Here is a 14,034-nt window from a genome sequence, read left to right as displayed (position 1 = left end):
ATGTGACAATTGCGAATGATTACATTGGGATGTGCATTGTTGAGTGTCATATAATTTATCATTTGCATGTGTTTTTGATGCCTGTGATTGTATAATGATTTTAAAAACATTCAGGTATACAAAATTGTACCATTTATACCCTTAACTTTGGATTCATTTTAATCAATATTGTTATTTTTATCATTTAGTTACTGTTCCTGAATAATGTTAGAAATGATAAAACATTTTATTTCAACTGTATCTTTTTCTTAATTGTATCTATAGATTGTTATGCATGAAAATACTCACAGCACATGCAAATACAGAAATGTACTGCAAATAGCACAACCCACAACAACAAAAAAAAAATGTGGTGGGGGACCCCCAAAAGTTTATAGATTGTTTAATAAATTTTATAAAGATGCAAATAGCAAACATTAATTCATCCATCTCTGACTAAACGTGCATAAAAATGCTCACAGCACATACAAATACAGAAACACACTGCAAGTAGCACAGTGTGGTACAGCCAATCCTCCCAAACTCGTCTGGGTCCAGTCAGACCAACTGCGAGGCCTGGTCCACAATAAAATGATGGTGCTCCCAGGAAAGCACGTCAATGCAAGTGATGTTTATTTACAGTGTCGTACAATCCACAGGAAGTGAGAGTATATTTATAAGTGATTAAAAAAATTATAGCAAAAAATCCCCCAAAAAATAAATCAAATAAACTAATTAAAAAGACTTAAATATATATACAAAAGAAAAATAAATGTATCCACAGGATACAACTACTAGAAATTTCCTCCTGGAGGAAACCCATGTGAACACAGAGAGAACATGCAAACTCTGCTGACTGCCCAGGTCGGGGCTCGAACCAGCAACCCTCTTGCTGTGAGGTGATTGTGCTACCCACTGCGCCACCGTGTTGCCCTACCGCCCACTCATTTAACAAAAACACTAGACAATACAACATAAACACTAAGAAGGATTGCGTGTGTCTGTGCCAGTGCTGCTGTTCCGAGTGGTAAAGATCATATCAATAACAAAAATGTGTTGGGGGACCCCAATAAATTTTATAGATTGTAAAATGCATAATCATAATCAATTGATCTAACATTACACATTCTTTCCAAATAGAGATTTTAAGTCATGTGGTGAATGACGGTCACAATATATATTGCAAAATAAAAATCATGGCAATGTTAGATTTTTCTAATATCGTGGAGCCCTAATTCTGATCATATTTTACAAAATAGCTTGTAATCATCTTAGTTTTTTGGACCTTTTTATTGTAAATACTTTTGAGAATCCCATATCAACATATCTGCATTTGTTTGCCTCTTATGATCATTGCATTTCAAATCTGGCATCCTCAACACTGCGTTTCAGATTGCAGTCTGAGCAGCCTCCCTCCAGAGCCCCAGCGATAAGCTCAGTGAAAGGTTTGCCATTCTGAGAGTCCTGGTTGTAAGTTGAACAACATAATTCTATGTAATCTACCTCAATAAAATCCATAGACATCGTAAAAACATTACAGCACACGTAGCGGTGGCCTCGGACCTCTGGAAATAAAAGGTCTTGTTTTGGCAAATTTGTGAGTGTTGCTACCATTTACTCTGATCGATACCCACATGTCCCTGTATTGATCCTCACATCTGTGAGGGAACTTGAGAGAATGGATCTGTTTGAGTTTTCATTTAGACCACACATCGGGATCAAGAGAGATCAGCACTAAAGAGACTAGTGAAGGTCTCTCTCTGTAATGCCATATTGGACATGACAGTAGAAGAAAAGAAAGATAGAAACGGTCAGAGGTTTTTGCTGTCAGGTTTATTTATATTCTCGCCAGCCCAGTTTATGCAACACACAAAACAGCCTGTGCGCTTTGGGTTATTGCAACACATGTCAGCGCATCAAGTGTGACTAATGATGTTTGTGTTAATTAGCTTAATTGGCAATTTAAATATTTAACCGGTAATTAAAAGCATCCTCGATCTATGATTACATCATCCAGACATTGTAGTTCACAATGCACTCAAACCGCCATGTCAGGACATCAGTCTTTATTTGTCACAGGCCATTTGAAAGCGGTTTGGATTACATCAGGCTTCATTACAGAGCCCCCGAAGACATTATGGAAACAATCCTTACCACATAATTTCTCTTAATTACTCACTGTCAGATTGAGCATATTCAAGACCAATCAGTCCTCTCATTTAGAGCAAATGTGTGTTCGTATGTTTTGTTTTTTTTGATGGGGATGCTGGAGGGCTCTTTTCACACCCCAACCCCTCCCTTTGCACTGACCTCCCAGAATGCCTAGAGCTTCCTCATTAATCTCTACACGACAGCCCTTGACCATTTGACTGTGCGTGCGACTTCTGCAGAACAAAATCTCCAGCCGACACATGATAATGGGACTATTCCCAAGTTTCTTTTGAAGCTGCACCTTTTTAAATGGACTGACATTATTACCATGTCACTGTGCCACTCATGTGATTCCTGGGCTGAATCTGGAGTAGGGATGGGCCATATGGACCTAAAACTGTAGCAAAATATTATCACAATATTTTTATATTTAGTACTATTTATAACGATATCAATGACAATAATTTATATGTAGTCTGAGAAACAAAGTCCTGTATCTTTTTTATTCTTATTTTTAATTTTGTCTGTTGATTTATGTTTAATTAGTATAGAGTTCTGTGGTCCTGTCACTCTGTCACATCACTCTAATGCTGTGTTCATACCAGATGCAGAACACGCAGATAAATTGAGCTGAATCGATTGAGAGAATAGCTGTGTTTATGTGCTTTGGGAAAACTGAAAAACTTACTGTATTGGTTCGGCGCCAAGTCCACTAGACCCTTTTAGAGGTGCACCCATTTCTGTGAGTTCATCAACACCTTCATGTGTGAAACGCTAAACTTGCACCGCTTCATTCGTGTTAATTGCATCATTCATGCGAAACATGTTGCAGGAAGTCTATTCACATATTTGCATTGACTTAACATGTAAATCACTCGCCGTTGACGATTCATCCACGTCTGGTGTGAATGCAGCATAAGTATATTTATAATGCAATATTAATCGACATAGCCTTTATTACTGTATAGAAAACTTTACATTTTTATTTTTTCCTCATTGATGTGAAACTACATCTGGTCATGAATAGAAGTTATTTCAAACATACAAATTAAACATGGATTACAAAGAAAATGTTTGGAAACCTCTCAAAAAAACTATCTTTGTTGCATTGTATATGCATGACCACCTATCAGATTACTGATGCAGACTCAAGATTGTAGGTTTTATTGTTGTTATTATTACAGATTTTTTATCACTATATCTAGAGCTGCATGATTAATCGAAAAAAGATTGCGATCTCGATTTGATCCCCTAAACGATCTTAATCCAGCATTTCTACGATTCTGTTAATTCTATTTTCAAGTTCAGGAGAGAAGCATGGCAGCCACACAAGTCTTCACATTGTTTTACATACGTTGTTCAGCAGTGTTGACACCTCCAAACAGTGTTGAAGAAGTCACATACTGTATTTATAAGGTATAATTCAAGCAAAATTGCCATTTCTGTCTTAATGTAATGATGTATTCGCGGCCGCGAAATCACACATAACGTGAGCTGACTGTGACCTGGTACCACACAGAGGGCGGGCGCGTGCGTGCATCTGTATGATGTCTACTTTAGTGAACAGAACTTGCATAGGCTGTGAATAACAAGTAATAAAGTTGTAAATAACATTCAGTTTGTGGCACAGAGCAATCGTTTGGGAAGTATGAATCGTACTTATCAGTGTAAATGAAACCGAAAGCACGCACATCATTTAAATAATCATATTGCATTAGAGTTTTTGTTGTGACAAGCATTTTATGTTTTTTTTTAAAGCAAACACAGATTGTTGTACATGAGAATAAATGTTTAACCGTGTCAGTATAACTACTCTAGCCTATATAATGTTACATTTACATTTATTCATTTAGCAGACGCCTTTGAATATAATGCAAGAGGGAATCACAAATGTCTGATTTTACCAGTAGAAAAAATGGTCTAATAATGTTGTCAGTGACAGATTGCAAGCATATGTCTCAAACATAACAATTCAGCATCAGAATTATGAATAGTTTCACTTTACTATGCATCAATGACCAGGACAAATTTAAAGTCTGTTGAAGTCCACCATTCAAAGTCTGTACAAAATTTAGCATTTTAACCGACAGTAGACCTACACATAATATTATTATTGTTGTTTTATAATATGTTTGAGAAATGGCAATTATTATATCCTTCTCATATTAACCTTTATTTTACATCTACAGAATCATGAGAAAATTGTGATCTTTTTTTTTTACGCAAAAAAAATCATGATTCTCATTTTAGCCAGAATCGTGCAGCTCTAACTTTATCGCAAATGGTAAAATAATGGCAATCTCTAACAGAGAGGACACAGATTACAATTTTTTTCATGTTTTCTATGTTTGCTTGTTTTAATTATTTAATCCGGCTGTTAAGGTTTGTTTAGTCTCTCAATGAAGTGAATGTTTGTGTTTTTGCATGAGATGTCTGAAGTAAATCTAAACGCACATGTCTCTCCTCTTGTGTTTTATTACGTCTTCCCTGGCCTCTGATCCTCTCGCAATGTTTTAATCATGATGCCGTTTGTTTGTAATTATAAACACCTACGAGCTACGTATATGAAAAAAAAAATGTTTGATGGAATTCGAGCCTATGGGTATCACCAGTTTGCTTTGAAAACGGGGCCCCTCAACATCAAAAGCCGGTCCTCTTTTGAGGTGTCCATGTTGCTGTTTGCATATACCTTTAAGGCCTTGAGTTTTGAACAGCAAGGTCAACATTTGTTGTTGATGCACAGAGTCAAAACAGACCTCTGAGGCCAGAAGAGAGAGGATTACAACTCTCATCTGCCCATCCCCTTTTAAAAGCATAGACATTAAAATGTACCCAGAACATCTGAAGACTTTAACCTTTGAGAATTAACGGCTTTAAAAGCTTTTCCAATCAGAAACTAATTATGTTATGTTTTTTTGCTATTATTTATTTATATTTATGTTTCATGTAATTTTGATATATTTGGTATTTGTTTCAGAAATCATCTTAAAAGTATGGTATATGAAAATGACAGATCACGTTTAATGAAATAATATGTCATGTCATTTTCTTAAGTTATCTGTAGTTTTTCAGTAGAATTAGAGTTGTACACATCAAAAACAGTTACAAACCATAATAATTAATTTCAGAATAATTGTACCTAATTTTTGTTTTAATATTCAAATAAAAAAAAGGTAAAAAAAAAAAAACAAGGTTTATGTAGTTATTTTATTAACATTATTATCTGAAAATAATCAGTTGTTTGTGCAAATGTTTTGATGTTTTATAGTTTAGTTATAATTACTACATATTAAAAACATTCCGTAATTTTGTCATATTCGCATTCCTCTTATTCTTATCCAAGGGCCATTGTGAAATACTTGGCCAGCCAGAGTAATATTTTGCTGGAGTGAATAAAATAAACAACAACCAATTCAACAAATGCCAAAAACATGACCATCATCGTCTCTCATGAAGGATTAGGAGCTCAGATTTAATCAAGTAAATAGATCTCAGTACCACACACACACACACACACACACACACACAAACACACGCATGCAAAATAAATAAAAAACACATCCTGGTTCTTTGCATTACAGTAGATATGTTTACAGCTGCTTATACTGTCATCATAAGATTGAAATCCTGCATTTTGCCACTTTGTCTTTATTGTCAGAGACCGGAAGTGCAACCTGTTGAACTGGTAACCTCTTCCATGTTGTGTGAAAGAGAGATTTAAAGGGATCAGATCATTTTAATGTAATTGGAATAAAAATATTGTGGATTTTTGTCCTCTCAAAACACAGATAAGTAGACCTATATGACTTAAGAAATATAGATAACTGTAATGTATTGCTTTATATTCAGGCATTTGTAGAAGTATCTGATTATATTCTCAAGCATGTTTTGTAAATTCAAAACATTGAAAAACAATGAAAAGAAAGATATCCAGGGGTTTTATGACATCCTTATTATTATTTTTTATTAATCATCGGTTATTTAAATACATCCGCACATACAAATATAGTCTCAGCTATATAGAAGGAAAAAAATTGGAAATGTACAAACAAGTAAGCAGGATAATACATTCAGGCGAGGAGCTAAATATACATAGATTCGAAAATCAGGTGAAATTATTAATGTAATGGCAAAAACGTGTCCATAGCTGACAAAAGTCATCTGAGGCTAGTTGTATGTCATGTCACTCTTTACTTCAACATACAGTATAACAAATAAAATTTCAGAGAAAAACTTAAATCTTAAAGAGTCTAGGCATGGGACGATAACCGTTTTCAAGGTATACAGCGGTTTGGAAAAGTCAAGGCTTTAAAACTGTCAAAATTTTCTGCAAAACTGTTCTTAAGGTATGTGTATATTTATTTTATTTCCAATTTTATAATAAGTTTTTAGGACAACAGTCTCTCTAGGAGAAAAGATACCCAAAGATGCTGTTTTTAATTGTAAAAATAAATCTTTGTTTTTAAAACAAATGAAGACAGCAGAAGTCAATAATTAATTTAGCCTGACATTTGTTTACGGCTCCAAACTATTTTAAATGTTTCTCAAAATGAAATATTTTGTGTTCAAAAGGGAAATTTTTTTTATAATTTTTTTTACCCAGACATTTAAAAAGAATATATTTTAGAGTAGTACTAATCACAATACAGCGAAACCGTGATATTTTTATCCAATGTTATTTTACTGTGAGAATCTTATACAGGCCCATGCCTAAAAGAGTTCATGTAAAATGAGATATTTTCTTCCAAAAAGAGATGATTTTGTCACAATAGCTGAAACAGTGAAGGAATGTTCCTTGGCACTTTTTACAGTTAAAACAATTATCAGAGGAGTTTCTGTAAATATTTTTCAGACATAAAGGTGCAAGATAAACTTTCACTGTTAATGAATTTATAATTGAGTTCATGAACACTCAATGAATACATTTAGAAAACAAATTGTCACATATTTTAGACCAATCTGTATCTCATATTCGTGACCTAAATCTTTTCCTCACACACTCTTCAAACTCTCAAAGGAAAAAGTACATGAGTTAGAACTTTGTATAATTTGGATATTAGTCCCTTGGAAAAACCACACGTTACAATTTGCTCTATGGCTGCAAGTTCTCAGTGTACCTTTATCTGGCAAAGATTTTATGAAAAGATGCAGCTGAAGCTATTTAAAAAAAATAGATTGTGGTATATTATATTGGTTTGAAATTTATTTTGAGACATCTTTAGTTACCACGAAGAAAGTATGTTTTTTTGTGCGTTCAGTTATATTTTTGAAGAAACTTTTTTTTTGATACTATAGACGTCAATGGCTTGCAATTTCATTCTTTAGAAACTCCAACAGGTTTGGAACAAGTGGAAGATGAATAAATGATGACAATGTTTTCATTTGTTTTGCTGAACTATCACTTTTCTTCAGGTATTCCTTGATCACACAAGGCAGTTAATGAAAAGATAGCTTTGGAAAGGGTGTTTTTGTTATATTTTGATGTTCTTTTTTTGTTTATTTTTTCAAAGCCAATGCCCAGCCTTTGATTTATTGATCGAATATGTGAGATTAAGAGTTGCAAGTGGTCTGGTAGCCAGCACACCCTTGATTTTAAAAGAGAAAAAAAGACCGACATGCTTCAGGTAGCGTGAATGCTAAAATGGATGTCTTTGACGCTGACCTTGGCTGCATTTCAAAGCACTTGAATGACGAAAATATGCATTTTTGGCCGAGCTGAAACTTCTATGTGTCTCCAGAGTAATTCTCATTCACCTGTAAACACACACACACACACATACACACACCTGAACCGGTAAACAAGATTCACTGTAAAAAAAAAAAAAAAAAAAAAAGGAGTGAGACTTACTTGATAGTCATAAAGGATTTTTTCATTTCAATGAGTAAAGATCAAAGCCGTGCTGAATTTCTGAAGTAGCACATAGCCTGAAGCACTGAAGCATATATTCACAACAAATCTTGTTGCTTGTGCAAGGTATTACTTTAATTTTACCTCTCTGATTGAAGGGACTGCGCAAAATGGGGCCGATATAGATATCACACATCTTTCACGTAACCTTATTTGCTGTCAGAATATATAATGTACCACCTGCTCCTTATTTTTTTGTACTTCAAAATCAGTTTTGCATCAAAATGAAAAAATAATTTTCCTTCATCTATAATCCTCTCTAATAGTCAAGCACCAGTTTTAATCTTTAGATGCATTTTAAATCCAAGCTGTAATGTCTTAACTCTTTCACAAGGTCAAATATCTTAGCAAATAGAGCTTAAGCTTTGTTTTATATGAACAAAGTACATGATTAATACTGAAGAATTAATCATGCACTATTCATATACAGCAGATTGGGTAGTGATGAGGATTAGATTGATAGTTCCTGGCCTACTTTTTTTCCTATGACATAAATTGACATTGCAGTTTAGCAAAGTACTGCTGAAAGGAAACTTTTAACTCTTTGCGTAACGTGTCTGCTTGACTGAGGCTGGGAAATGAGTTTTAATAAATCATATTTGTTCATTATTATTAATTACATTAGTAGTACAATTGAAGTTTATGTATTATGGACTATGGAGAATACAACATTTTGTATGTTATGCATGTTTTTTATTTTATTAAGATACTATTAATATTTTTAAAAAGTTTGAATTAGTTCTTTTTAAAATTTGACCTTATTATTGTAAATGTAGCTAAGGTCTTAATAATTAATTTTGTTGTGTTTTGACATTTTGATTATTAGTTATTATTTTTAATATCTGGTGCTTAGCATAATTGAGTACACCCCATTTTGAAAATAATAATTGTATCCATTTTGTCATTGCATATAGACCATGTATTTTAGTGCATTTAAACAAAATACAGTTATTAAGCAGATATATTTATTAAAATAATGTTTTAGTCTCCAAACATAAATAGAAATTGAAAGATAATACAATTAAATTCAAGCAAAATATTGCAAAAAAAAAAAAAAAAAGACAACCGACAAAATTACAACTAAATGTTAAATTTTTTTTGCTTTTTTTAAATTATTTTTTTCTCTTTTTCAAATTTGTATTTAATATTTTTTTATAACAAATTTGGCTGTACTAGTTTTCGAACTATTATTGTAAGTTATTTTGTTAGATGAGCTCCAGATTTGGCTTCAGTATTGTCTAATCTAATGTGTGTGTATTTATATATATATATATACATATATATATATATATATATGCACAAATATATTATTGTATAGCTTACTTTTAAAATACGAATTTAAAAGACCGATTTGTTAGGGGTGTACTTGTATATACTGAGCACTGTATAATTCTACATTTTGTCTATGTATTACAGATTTTTCATCTAATCTATTGTTATTTATTTATTTTATTTATTATTTTATAGTTATTTTGTTACATAATTGTTGTTGTTTGACTCATAATTTTGTAACATCAAAAGTGGTTTTAGTTTATTTCGGTGCACAGAAAATGGAAACATTTGTGAAATTGTGGATGCTTTTTAAAATAAAAATAAAAGGTTTTATATTTATATATTTAGCTGAGAAAATGGTTTCAGTTTTAGTTATAAATTAGCCTTTAATTTGGTTCATAAACATATTTTTATTGCTATACAGTTGATATATTTTTGCTAACAATTATGCAATTTCCCATTATTAAAAAGGTTTATGTTTTGACAGATTTTAGTTTTTGAAAGGTTTAACTGTAATAACCCAGATTAGGGATGCAACGATTATAGATTTTAGTTGTTTGATTATTTCTGAGGAATAATCACGGCTTTATGGTTATCACGATTATTATGCATTCATTCATTTCAAAACCCTACTAGTTTAAAAAAATGTGAAATTTGAAAACTCTTCATATTTTAAAGCGATTTTTATTGTTACTTCGTAATAATACCGCACAAAATAATTATTAAAAAACAAACAAACAATAGTCCATTTCTCGTTGGACTTAAAAATAAGTGAAAAAAGGTTTTTGGCATTTAAACATAACTAATACTTTTACACTGAAAATAAATGACAGAACAATGAATAATTAAATAAATAAAAAAATGAGAATAAATAAACATATTTGTCTAATGTAAATCTAAGCTACATATTAGCTAAGTATTTCCCTTTTAAGAAGAACAAATGTAGTCCAAGGCAGCTGAACTGTCTGAAAGGCATTCTTTAAACTAGGTGTGCCTGAAACCGTGAGTGCGTAGCGCTGATAATGTCTCACCGGTGCTTGCTCTCATTATGCTGAGCGCCTCCATTGGAAATTAAAAGTTGCACATGCAAAGGACCGGCCCTTAGTTAATAGCCTCAGCCATAGTTAATCCAGTGTGCATGGGTTTTAGACTTGGGGTACAAGCTTGGAACTTTAAAGTATTTTATATTAGGAAGGGCCGATAATTCATTCATTTTCTTTTCAGCTTAGTCCCTTTATTAATGGGGGGTCACCACAGCGGAATGAACCGCCAACTTATCCAGCATAGGATTTTGCGCAGCGGAAGCCCTTCCAGCTGCAACCCATTTCTGGAAAACATCCATACACACTCATTCACACTCATACACTAATATCGCCTAATCAATTCACCTGTACCTCATGTCTTTGGACTGTGGGGGAAACCGGAGCACCTGGAGGAAACCCACTCGAACACAGGGAGAACATGCTAACTCCATACAGAAAAGCTAACTGACCCAGCCGAGACTCGAATCAGCAACCTGCTTGCTGTGAGGTGACAGCACTACCAACTGTGCCACTGCATTGGAATGGGCAATTAATCGTTCCAAATTCGACATTCAGAACCTATAGTCGATCAAAAATTTTCCAGGTCAATTTTTTCAATTACTCACCCCACCGCATTAGACCCTGCTCTGTTAAGGCTACTTTATAATTCTACAATGAGTGCACGGGTATGGTCCATCGCAACCTTTTTGTGGTTGCATATTATTAGTACATTACATGTGAGCGTATTTTTTGTACAAAACTTGAAAGTGAACTATGAGGGCAAAAATAAAAATAAAATTAAATAAATGTTCATTCATCATAATCCAGTTAAATTGTTAAATTAGTCGAGAATTCCATTTTAAGCCAATTCTCCCAGCCCTACTGCATTGCAAAATCGGTTAATCGTTGCATTCCTAACCCTGATTTGACAAACAGATTTTCTAGAACCGAGGGATGTATCCCAGCATGCAGATTTATATGGCAGTCATTTTGTGCATTTGCTGTGCTGTGACGAAAGTTAAACTTGTGGATGTTTTTGACTCCAGTATCATCTGATGTATATGTATTTCAGTGAAGTGTACACAGCGTGCTTTCTGTGGATGGCCTGCGTGTCTTCAGCACCGGCACAATCCTCTAAGGACCTGGCCTGACTCATCTGCGTGTGTGACAGGTAAGAAAAGATACCAAACAACTCACAGTAAGACAAGCAGAGAGCTGCCCTGCACAGCGCCCTATTTTTTTTTCCCCCTTTCTTTTTTGCGGCGACTAGATATTCATTTTCACACCTCACTTCTCCATATTTATGATTGCCCATGAGAACATTTTTTATTTATGTTGACTTCTTTCATAAACTGGACAGCGGTTTCTTTTTTTTTCTCTCTTTCTCCATGTGTGTCAAAACAATCTCTGATTTATAATTTATGTGATTTATGATCGCTATAAGCTATCAAGAAGTGTCAAAATAAAAGTTTTTTGGGAGCTCAAAGTAAAATCAAAGACATTTAGATGTTTTGAATTTACATATTCATTAGGCTGCGCAAGAGAGTGACTGATGTTTCATTTGAAACGATGCTTGGTTGTATTCAGACGGTGTTTTGTAAGGCTGCAAAGATTTTGAATATCCACATAAACGTGTATAAAAATCTGTTTTTGAGTGAGTTTTCGCCTTTAGGGGTTTCTACCTGAATCCTTAATGTGGTGTGTAGTTATGTTATGTTATATAATCTTTGCAGTCTATGCCAAGAGCAACGAGTGCCTAGAGAGAGTAAAAGAGATTTGAGTACATGTTCAGTTCTCTGTTTATCATGTCACCTGACCTGCACTTGGAGCATCTCTCACCTTCACTCCAAATGCTGTATGGACTTTATATACAGGATTTTGCTTCTGTGGGTGGACATTTTTTGTGTGTGTAAATGTCTTAAAGGCCTTGCGCTAATGTTAACACACCGTGGCACTTGACTGTCATTTTCTGACAGCGATACTGTAATGCATCACTGTGATCTTTTTGGGAGTAGAACCAATTTAAAGCACAACATTAAAGTAAAACATCCAACCGGTGCTGCTTTTTTTCATGTTTGCACATGATTGGTGATTTGTTAGCCGGTTTGTGCAGCTATTATCATAAAGTATGTCAAAATATTTGAACCGTGCCACTGACAAATGGAAGTCGCTGTAGTTTTTATGTAAAGCGCTGCTGGTTTTCCCTTACTGCGAGTTTCACCCTATGAGACCGAGTCAAATTGACTTTCATGTCTGCATTGATTGTAGATATTACACAATGCAAATATGCATCTAAACCTGGCTATTTGGCATAATTGAGGCTGTTTAACAGTGCGTTGTGTTGTGCAGAATTGCCCACCTTTCTGGATCCTTCCTACTGCATTTAATGCTAAAACATATTGGCAACTGACATTTGTGGACTCCATTAAAAGACTGACAATTACTTAAGGAAAAAAAAAAATCGGCGCTCGCCCGGATGTTTGCATTTGATTGTGCTGATAAGCTGCAAATGTGGGTGTTTTGAGTGCTTGGTTTGAATTACACGCAAAGTGCAGAGCTGTGTTTATTTCGGATAAAAATGAATTGATTAGTTGTGGTGAATTATGTTTCTTATCAATGTTTTTTTGCCAGATGATGTAGTTTAGATGACCATCAGACCTTGTATTTCTCCATAGTTCTTGTGTAATTAATCATTTGCTTCTTAATGTTCCTTTAACTGCCTTACCAAGAAAAACATTTTTGGATTGCATTTCTTAACTCCTAATGTCGCTAGTTAACACACTCAATGCATTCCACATCACATATTTTCTAAAATATCAATCTCTACCAAATGGTTGATATGTCAGTTTAATAAAAGAATACCGGAATTAATACATATATAAGAAAAATCTGAAAATATGAAGTGTAAGACCATTTTATTTAATAACATAATCAAAATAAAACAGTTTTGAATACTAATTCATCTTTACTTTTTTGAAGTATGGCAGAAAATATTTCTGATTCTCATTTAACACTTTTTCTTGTTGTTGTTGTTGTTGTTGTTTTTTTTTCCAATAAAACCAAAATCATGTGTAGTAGTGCAACAGGATTATGTTTGTTTGATTAATGTTTTTTTTTTTTGTAAACCAACAATGCTTTGTAGTGTCAATCATTGTTTAAAACATTTTTTAAATGACATTAACAGTCTTTATCTAAAACGGTCAACATAAGCTCAACCATTTGGTAAAGCAGGCTGTTCACAGAACAAAAAGCAATATAAATGGAAAAACCTTTTCTGCTCAGTCAGGCCTTACCACCACAAATAAGTAATTTCAACTGATTTGGTTTATGTGATTAAGTTGAATCACAGATCTAAAAAGATGGTTATTTTAATTGAAAATTAGGTGTTTAGCTAAATTGCATAGATGAATGATTTAATAATATTAAAGTAAGAATTGTTTTAACACTGCATTTAATTTGCTTCATTAATGTTTAAATATTTATCCTGGAAAGCATAATGGAAATTATTTATTTATTGATATTTTTTTCCCATCTTAAGCATAAACCTAATTTTGCACATTTTTTATTTATAAAATAAGACCTAAAATATGTAATTTAGTTTCTCAAGGAAATGTATCTTAATATCAGAATGTTTTCATGATATAAAACAAGGTAATTCTACATGAGAAATATGTTTTCTTTATCGTTTTTGCTACACAATGT

General features: G+C 33.4%; 1 long non-coding RNA gene across 11 annotated transcripts in view; it reads left to right on the top strand.

Moving 5' to 3' along the window:
- LOC137489241 (uncharacterized) overlaps positions 1-14,034 on the top strand; it is a 327,340-nt gene that overhangs the window by 31,227 nt on the left and 282,079 nt on the right. For all 11 annotated transcript variants that reach the window (XR_015524998.1, XR_015525000.1, XR_015525001.1 and 8 more), the window contains exon 2: positions 11,405-11,503. This is a non-coding gene — a long non-coding RNA (uncharacterized LOC137489241). The remainder of the gene's footprint in view (positions 1-11,404; positions 11,504-14,034) is intronic.

Source organism: Danio rerio, chromosome 24 (assembly GCF_052040795.2).
Source record: "Danio rerio strain M-AB ecotype USA chromosome 24, GRCz13ab, whole genome shotgun sequence".
Classification (NCBI taxonomy): Eukaryota; Metazoa; Chordata; class Actinopteri; order Cypriniformes; family Danionidae; genus Danio; species Danio rerio.
Note: the sequence above shows the minus strand (reverse complement) of the source record. Positions and strands in the feature narration are given on the sequence as shown.